Genomic DNA, 9,279 nt, shown 5'->3' with positions numbered 1-9,279 from the left:
TGAACATTTTTTGGCATTGCCTCGCTTTGGGATTGGAATGAAAATTGACCTTTTCCAGTCATTTCCAAAACTGACCTTTTAGTCATTATAAACTACTTCTAATATAACTACTATTATTATAATGTTAAATAACATGCTCTAAATATTTTACTACCACTAACACTAATTTAGAAAACTAAAATAATTTTTATTTTTATTGGAGTGTAGTTGCTTTACAATATTGTAGTAGTTTTTGCTGTACAGTAAGGTGAATCACCTAGGTGCATACATATATCCACTCCTTTTTGGAATTTCCTTCCCATTTAGGTCACCACAGAACATTGAGTAGAGTTCTTTGTGCTATACAGCAGGTTCTCATTAGTCATGTGTTTTATTCACGTGTTTTTAAGGATTCACTTTGGCTGTTGTGTGAAGCATGGATTGTAAGGAGGCAGTGGTAAAAGCTGGGTCACCATTCAGGAAGCAGCTGCAGTAGCCTGGGAGAGAATTAAGGATGGTTGCATGTTCCCTCTTTCTTCAGAACTCAAAACAGATTCTGGCACCTCTGTCAGGGCTCTTCTAACTCACCCAAACTGAGTCTAAGGCTCCCATAACACCACTGCACATGACGACAGCTCTTTGCATATGTGTCTGTCTTCTCCATCAGACTTTGAACTTTCCAAGTCTAGGGCCATGTTTTACTGATTTCTGTGTCCCTGTCATTTCCTGTGGTGCCCATTGCTTGGTTAAAAATAATGAGCACCATTAACTGTTCTATTATTTGTAACAGGCATTTTACTAACCAGGATCTCCAAGTCCCAAGTCTGCAAAATTTCTCATAATCTTGTGAAATGTATAATATTAAGAACATTGCAAGTAGTGGGGGAAAAGCCATGATTCAAATACTTCTAATATATCCCTTTTAAGAACGTTTATCTCTTAGGATCCTAAATAAAATCTGATGGAGAAGGAAAAACATATTGGTCCTTTAGGATGCATGTCACTTAAATTGTCAGGAATATGCCCAACTCAATAGCCATGAGGCCCACTAAGAGTCTGGAAGTAATAGTCAACTATACTAGGTCAGCAGGCTTTCAGCAGAATATTTTTCCAAAATAAATTTTTTTGAAAAACAACATTATATTGTACAGGAATAGAAATATAAAACAGTGGAACAGAGTAAGAGTCATGGAACAGACCCATGTATAAACAAACTTATTATATGCAAATCAGCAGGTTATTCATTAAATTGTATTGGTAGAACTAGTTAGCCCTTAAAAAATAAATTTTATCACAATGTGTCTATTACAATGACTAAAATCCAGAATTGTGATGTTGGAGAAGACTCTTGAGAGTCTCTTGGACTGTAAGGAGATCAAACCAGTCAATCCTAAAGGAAATCAATCCTGAATATTCATTGGAAGGACTGATGCTGAAGCTCAAGGTCCAATAATATGGCCACCTGAATCAAAGAGCTGACTCATTGGAAAGGACCCTGATGCTGGGAAAGATTGAAGGTAGGAGGAGAAGGGGACGACAGAAGACAAGATGGTTGGATGGCATCACTGACTGAATGGACATGAGTTTGAGCAAGCTCCAGGAGATAGTGAAGGACAGGGAAGCCTGGTGTGCTTCAGTCCTTGTGGTCACAAAGAGTCAGACACAATTGAATGACTGAACAACAAAATACAGAACATTGACAAACCAAATGCTGGCAAGGATTTGGAACCACAGAAATTCTCATTCACTTCTGATAGTGCAAAATGGTATAGCCACTTTAGAGGATAGTTTGGTGGTGTATTACAAAACTAAACATATTCTTACTATATAATCTAGTGATCACAATCAGTGAAGAGCCGACTCATGGGAAAAGACCCTGATTCTGGGAAAGATTGAAGGCAAAAGGCGAAGATGGAGGCAGAGGATGAGATGGTTAGCATCACCGACTCAATGGACATGAGTCTGAGCAAACTCCGGGAGATAGTGGAGGACAGAGGAGCCTGGCGTGTTATAGTCCATAGGGTCATAAAGATTCGGACATGACTTAGCAACTGAACAAGAAGAACAACAATCACACTTCTTGGCATTTACCCAAGAGAATTGAAAACAGGTTCACACAAAAACCTGCAGATATTAATTGTAGCTATATCCACAATTGCCAAGACATGAAAGAACCAAGATGTCCTTGAATAGATAAGTGGATAAATAAAATGGGATACATCCAGACAACAGTATGTCATTCAGTGCCAAAAAGTAGAGTTATCAAGCCATGAAAAGGCATTGAGGAAACTTCCATGCACATTATTAAGTGAAAGAAGAACATCTAAAGAAGTCACATAATGTATAATTCAAACCACATGACAGGGCTTCTCTGGTGGTCCAGTGGTTAAGAATCTGCCTTGCAGTGTAGGAGACACTGGTTCAATCCCTGGTCCTGGCATATGCCATGGGACAACTAAGCCTGTGTGCCACAACTACTGAGCCCATGCTCTAGGGCCCGTGAGCCACAACTACTGAAGCCCTAGCACTTGTGCTCCATGACATGAGAAGCCATCGCAATGAGAAGCTGCTTGCGCCTCAACTAGAGAGTAGTCCCCACTCGCTGCAACTAGAGAAAGCTCACGTACAGCAACAAAGATCCAGCTCAGCAAAAAATATAAAAATAAATAATAAGAAAACCCACATTACATTTTGGAAAAGGCAAAACAATGGAGAGAGTAAAAAGATCAGTGGTTGCCAGGGAAGGACAGAATTTATCAGAGGGAGCAGGAAGGCGGAGCACCAATGGCTGGAAGCTCCAATAAAGAAACACTTTCATTTTTTGGAGGCAACTTGGGATGAAAGTGTATTGTCTTTGGGGACAGTCAGCAATGGGTTCAAGTCTTAACTCTGCCATTTTGACGGCTTCACCTTGAACAAGATGCTTGGCTTCTCTGCACCACAATGTTATCAATGAGCATTCTCAAGTTACACAAAATGAGTTGATAAAAGCAGGACATCTCTCATTATACTGATGAGAGGATTAAATCGTAGGAGGCACAGAGTAGGAAGACAATCAAATCTATATGTCATTTATCAGGAGCGCTGCTTGGGCAGGGCTAGGAATGATGAAAACTGATGACTTCCTTCCATCCAGTAGCTGACCTCTCTATGTCTCACCTCACTTCAGGCACAGCTTCCATGCAGGGAGCCAGTTTCTCATCAGCGACTGAATTCATCCTCACTGGCTTCTCAAACTTCCTTCAGCATCTCCTGCCCACCTCCTTCCTGCTGTACCTGCTGATGTACCTGTTCACACTGCTGGGGAACCAGCTTATCATGGCCACCATCTGGAAGGAGCTCAGCCTCCACACCCTCACGTACCTTTTTCTGTGTGCCCTCTCCACTTCCGAGGTCCTCTACATCTTTGCCTCCATCCCACGCATGCTGGCTGATCTGCTCTCCACCTCACTGTTGTGGTCGTGCACTACGGCTTTGCTTCTGTCACCTACCTCAAGCCCAAGGGTCCCCAGTCTCTGGAAGGAGACACACTGAAGGGCATCACCTACGTGGTCTTCACTCTCTTCCTCAACCCCATCATCTTTAGTCTCAGGAACAAGGAGCTGAAGATCGCTGTGAAGAAGACCTTCCTTGGCAAACTCCACCCAGAAAAAAAAGTGATTATGTGGGAGGAATTCCTTGGAAAAACTAAACTGGCTTATCAGATGCTAACAGTAGAAATGGCACCCTGCAAACATGTAATAGTAGATGTTTGTCTAATGCCTTAAGACCTTTAAGAACCCTTATAGGCAACATGCAAATGTATCCAAAATGGTGAAACAGAATTAGGGTGGGAAGATGGATGAGATGATAGCACAGAGAAAGTCGGCTTCACTGAGTCCTATCTGTTGCAAGACCCTTTTTCAGGGAGCATTAAACCTGGAATCTGGGGGATTTCCCTGGTGGTCCAGTGGTTAAGAATTCACCTTGCAATGCAGGGGACATGAGTTCAATCCCTGGTCAGGGAACAAAGATTCCACATGCTTTGGAGTAACTAAGCCCGTACCCCATACCTACTGAGTTTGTGTGCTCTGGAGACCATGTGCCACACTACAGAGTCTGTGCACTGCAACAAAAGATCCTGCAGGAAGCAGCAAAGATCACCTAAGCCACAACTAAAACCCAATTCAGTTAAATAAGTAAATATTAAAAATTTGGAATCTGTTCTCCTACCAGAAACAGTGGTCTAATTACTCCCATCAACATAAACACATATGGTAAAAGGAAATGGAAAAGTTCAAGCCTCCACCCTCCCTTGGGCAGCAACAGGTATCTACAACCCAACTTTTGTGAGGCTACAGAAGACTAAGCCAGATCAAAGAGTCCTAAATTTCAGCTTTGTGCATATTGAAATAAGCAGACTCAGAAAAAGTCAAGGAAATCTCCATATTTCAAGTGTGAATCTTGAGCAAGTGCAGAGAGACTGGGAAGTCTCTGTAGCTAATGCAAAGAAAGAAATCCCACCATGAGAGATCACCTGTTGTGTTAGATAGTGACATGGCACATGGGCCAGTGTGCAACGCTTTGGAGGAGCACAGTAACGAGTGCAGAGCCCAGGCTGAAAGTGTATCCCAAGGCAATGCTGGGTTAATGATTCCCCATGAACACGAGGGAGGATTTAAGGTTGATCATACTTCACAGTTTCTAGCAAATAGTAGAGGAAAAAGTGGAAGCAGTGACATATTTTATTTTCTTGGGCTCCACATCACTGTGGACAGTGTCTACAGCCATGAAATTAAAAGATGTTTGCTTCTTGGAATGAAAGCTATGACAAACCTAGACAGCATATTAAAAAGCAAAGACATCACTTCGCCAACAAATATCTGTATAGTCAACCTTTTGGTTTTTCCAGTAGTCATGTATGGATGTCAGAGCTGGACTATAAGGAAAGCTGAGCACTAAAGAATGGATGCTTTTGAACTATGGTGCTGGAGAAGACTCTTGAGAGTTCCTTGGACAGCAAGGAAATCAAACCAGTAAATTCTAAAGGAAATCAAACCTGAATATTCATTGGAAGTACTGTTGCTTCAGGAGACAGTGGAGGACAGAGGAGGCTACAGTCCATGGGGTTGCAAAGAGTCGGACACAACTTAGTGACTGAACAACAGCAGCAATACTTCGTAGTACTTATAATTTGCTGAAAATATGTGCATTTAAGAGAATGACATATCATACTGTATGACATCCCTTACAAGAGGAATTGTAAAAAGGTATTCACAAAAATAGAGAGTTGAATGGTGGTTTTCAGGGTTTGAAGGGAGAAAGACTTTGTACAATGTTGTTTAGGGGCCCAAATTTGAAACCAGTCAATCAACCAGAAGATCAACAAGATTACAAATACAGCATTGTGAGTATAGACAATAATCACGTATTATCAACTTCAAAGTTGCTGAGAGACTAGATCTTAATTGTTCCCACACCCCAAAAACAATGTGATAATTATGTGACATGACAGAGCTTTTAGCTAACACTGCAGTGGTAATCATATTGCAGTATACAAATATATGCCCAATGTACACTCTAAACTTACACATTATTATGTATCAACTTTATGTCAATTTTTAAAATGTCCCTTGACAAACTTATAGCATTTCAGAGTGTGAATTGATGCATTAAAAATGGAAATTTATAGTATTTTAATGGACACTCATTTATGATGGTACCATTTTGTACAACAATAAATGCAATTAAAATATGTAAGTAATGGTCAAATTAGCTAATGTTTTAAGAAAGTAAATGTGCATGAAAGTGAAAGTATAAATCACTATGTCCATGTATAAATTGAATAGTAAACTATACCTCATTTTCCTAAAGTTGAATTCAATCTTTCTCTACAACTTGAGCAGTAAGAACACCCCATGTTACCATGCAGCAGGAAGATGTGGAGAAAATTTCACTGTAACTTAGGATCTCCAAGCGTCCTCCTTTGTATAATATACTGCATGCTTCATGTTACACCTCAAATACATTATCTCATTACCACCTCACAATGGGGCATCAGGGGAGATAAATTCCCATCTACTTGACAGAGGGGAAAACTGAGCCTCAAAACTGTTGCATGACTCACCAAGATCACACACATCAGTAGAGTCAGACTTCCAATGGAGGACTTTTCTATCCCCACACCTCTCCACCCAATGCTTCACACACCAATTTCCTCCAGTGGGTTTTTTGTTTCCCCATCCAAGGAGAACCAGGCCATTTTCAGATCAAATGTACCAGCATCATAAGCCTTTTAAACCACAGGTGGGCAATTGAAGCCAACCATACCCTGGAGTGGGCACCTCAGACAGGAAAGAATCTGCCTGCAGTGCAGGAGATTCCTGGGTTGGGATGATCCCCTGGAGAAGGGCATGGCAACCCACTCCAGTATTCTTGCCTGGAAAATTCCATGGACAGAGGAGCCTGGCAGGCTACAGTCTATGGGGTCACAAAGAGTCAGACATGACTGAGTGACTGACACTTTCACTTTCACTTTTATACATTGGAGTGTGCATTGGGACACTGAGGGAATATTTCTATAGACTCAGCAGTTTAAAGGTCTGGTCTTGTAGAAATTCCTGAGTAACTCTTTTCATAGTGATGCTGAGATGCTCCCCTCCCCTGGCACCTGGACAAGAATACAAGCTAGGCTCTTTCATTTTCTTCATTAAAGGCCAACTTGACCTCTAATCTTATTAATACTAACATCTGCATGGAAAGAAATCCTGGAATGTGATTGGGTATCCACACTGAGTCAGGCACCCAATGTCTGACTACAATTTTTTAGGCTATCAGCTTCTTGAGGTCAGGAAGTTTGTGCATTTTGCTCACCATCACACCCAACATCAACACGGCACTTGGAAGATATGGTCAATTAACATATATTTCTTGGTTGGACCAGTGCAATCCCCAGAACACTAAATAAAGCAGAATGTTGGCTTACAATTTTTACCATGTGAAAGATCTCATTGCCATCCAAAGCAGTGGGAAACAGTGTCTGAGAAGCTGTGTTTGAGGTCAGGATGACCTGGCTTAAATCCTGCCTCTCATTTCCCCACTGAATTAATGGACATTTTATAGACATATTCCACATATGTGTACATAATAGGATGTTCAGAGCCATGACATGTATATGTCACATTAGGTATATCCATTAATAAAGAACTGCTAAACAAATCTTGATTCATTCATACATGGAACACAGGCAGCCATTACGTTCATTTAATCCTTGGACTTCATTAGCATCCTCTGTCCCTGGGGATCCTCTCTAATATCACAGCTTTATGTACCTTGTGTACACAGATGATCCTCAATTTCTTATATTTATCCCTATCTGCTTGCCTACTCAGCATCTCCAAGTGGATATTTAGGAGGCATCTTGAACTTAACGTGTCCAAATTCTTCATGTTCTTGTTGCCTTTATCATCCTTTCTCTTTCTTTCTTCTCTGTCTCTCCCCTGCTCCCCAACTCCTTCCCTCCCTTATCTTCTTTCTCTTCTTTTCCATGTCTCTTTTCCTCTCTCACTCTCTCCCTCTTTTCCTCCCCTTTCCCCTTCTCCTCCCCATCCCACCCCTCCTTGTTTCTCTTCTTCTTCTCCTTCTTCTCCCTTTGTCCTCCTCTACTTTTGGGGGGTGATGAAAATGGTCTAAAACTAGATACACATGGTGGTTGAATAATACTGTAAGCATGCTAAATGTCACCAAATTATTCACTTTAAAGTGGTTAAAGTTGTATGAATTTCACCTCAAAAATAAAACAAAGCCCCTCCCCCCAACACAGTGAAATCCCACAATACTACCCTTATTTTATGGGTTTGTGTTTGTCCACATGCCCCATGCACATAGAGGTCTGTAAGGATGCCCATCAAATCTATTATCCTGATCACACAGCTGGCCATTGAATGACTTTTAGCCTTATCTATAGCATCTCCATTATTTAATAGAAGAATCACAGTTTTGTATTTCTTTTAAAATTTTGAAGGACATTTGATTAGGCTAATGATATGAATGGGGAAGAAAAACAATAGAGAGGCACATGAAGCAGCTTCCTCAGCCCTAGTGAGCAATGGCAGGGCTGCTCTCTTGCCAATGTCAGCAGCCAGAGCCCTAAATCCCAAATTTGAGAGCACTAGACTCTGCTCAAGGCCTTGAGATAATTGACTCACACCTGACCAGCAGGGAGACAGGGAAAGTGAGGACAGTCTCCCTGAGGTTGCCCAATGCTTCCTGGAGTCCCCAGGGGTCCCAGCATCCCTGTACCAGAGGACAGATGCAGAGTCAGTGGGACCACAGAGGGAGATGGTGGCAGGCAGGAGCAGAGGCAGCATAAATAATAGAGGTGAGGCTCAGTAAACCACCCCCACCTGCTTGGCATGATCAGGGTGGCAGGTTCCTTGCCTTGCAGCCCTCACCTGTAAGGTCCTCGTCTACAGGGAAACACCAAACCAGGACCTTCAGTTGGAGTGAGGCAGAACCAGATACAGAGCTTGGAACCCAGGTGAGTCATATTCCAACGCTTCCAGTTGACCAGGAGAGAACTGGGGAACCTGTTGCTGCTTGGAGAACCCACACTATTTATAAAACTCTTTGTCTAATTTGAATCTATGAGTAGGTGTAGAGGTCAGGGCTCCACTTCTTGGCTTCAGAGTAACATGGTGGTTACTTTGCCAGACAAGTGAGGAAACTGAGGTGCCAAGAGAAGAGCTACCTCTCTATCTTACCCAGAACAGCTGTCCAGCTATATTCTCTCTGAATCAGCCAAAAACCAATGGTAAAATGATTGTGAGGAGGCAGGGAAGAGAAACAGGAAGATTTAGGATTGAGAGGCTGCAATCATCCCCTGAGGGTATAAAGTACTAATATCAGGAAGGCACCAGGGTGGACAGGTGCTGTGATGGTAAGGAGTCAAGGATGAAAATAGGGAGGATAAAGGGAGGCAGCAGGTGGCTGAGATGGGAAGGAGGGGATACAGAGAGGGGAACACAAACAGCTTCATGAGAAGAGAGAGTCAGGATGGGGGCAGACAGGTAAGGCAAGTTGGAGACAACACAGACCTACCACCAGGGGCGGTTCTCCTCCACAGGGGACACTGTGCAATACCTGAGATACCTCTGATTGTCACAGTTGGAGATGTTACTGGCATCTAGAGAGTGACAAGGATGCTGCTCAACATCTAATGCCCAGGGCAGCTCCCAACCATAGAAAATGATCAGCCCCTAATGTTTCTGATGCTAAGATGGAAAACCCTTCTGCAGTGGTATGTGTAGACAGCGTTTGTCC

The sequence above is a fragment of the Bos indicus genome, chromosome 7 (assembly GCF_029378745.1).
Source record: "Bos indicus isolate NIAB-ARS_2022 breed Sahiwal x Tharparkar chromosome 7, NIAB-ARS_B.indTharparkar_mat_pri_1.0, whole genome shotgun sequence".
In the NCBI taxonomy this organism is placed as follows: domain Eukaryota; kingdom Metazoa; phylum Chordata; class Mammalia; order Artiodactyla; family Bovidae; genus Bos; species Bos indicus.
This window is presented reverse-complemented; position numbering follows the sequence as displayed.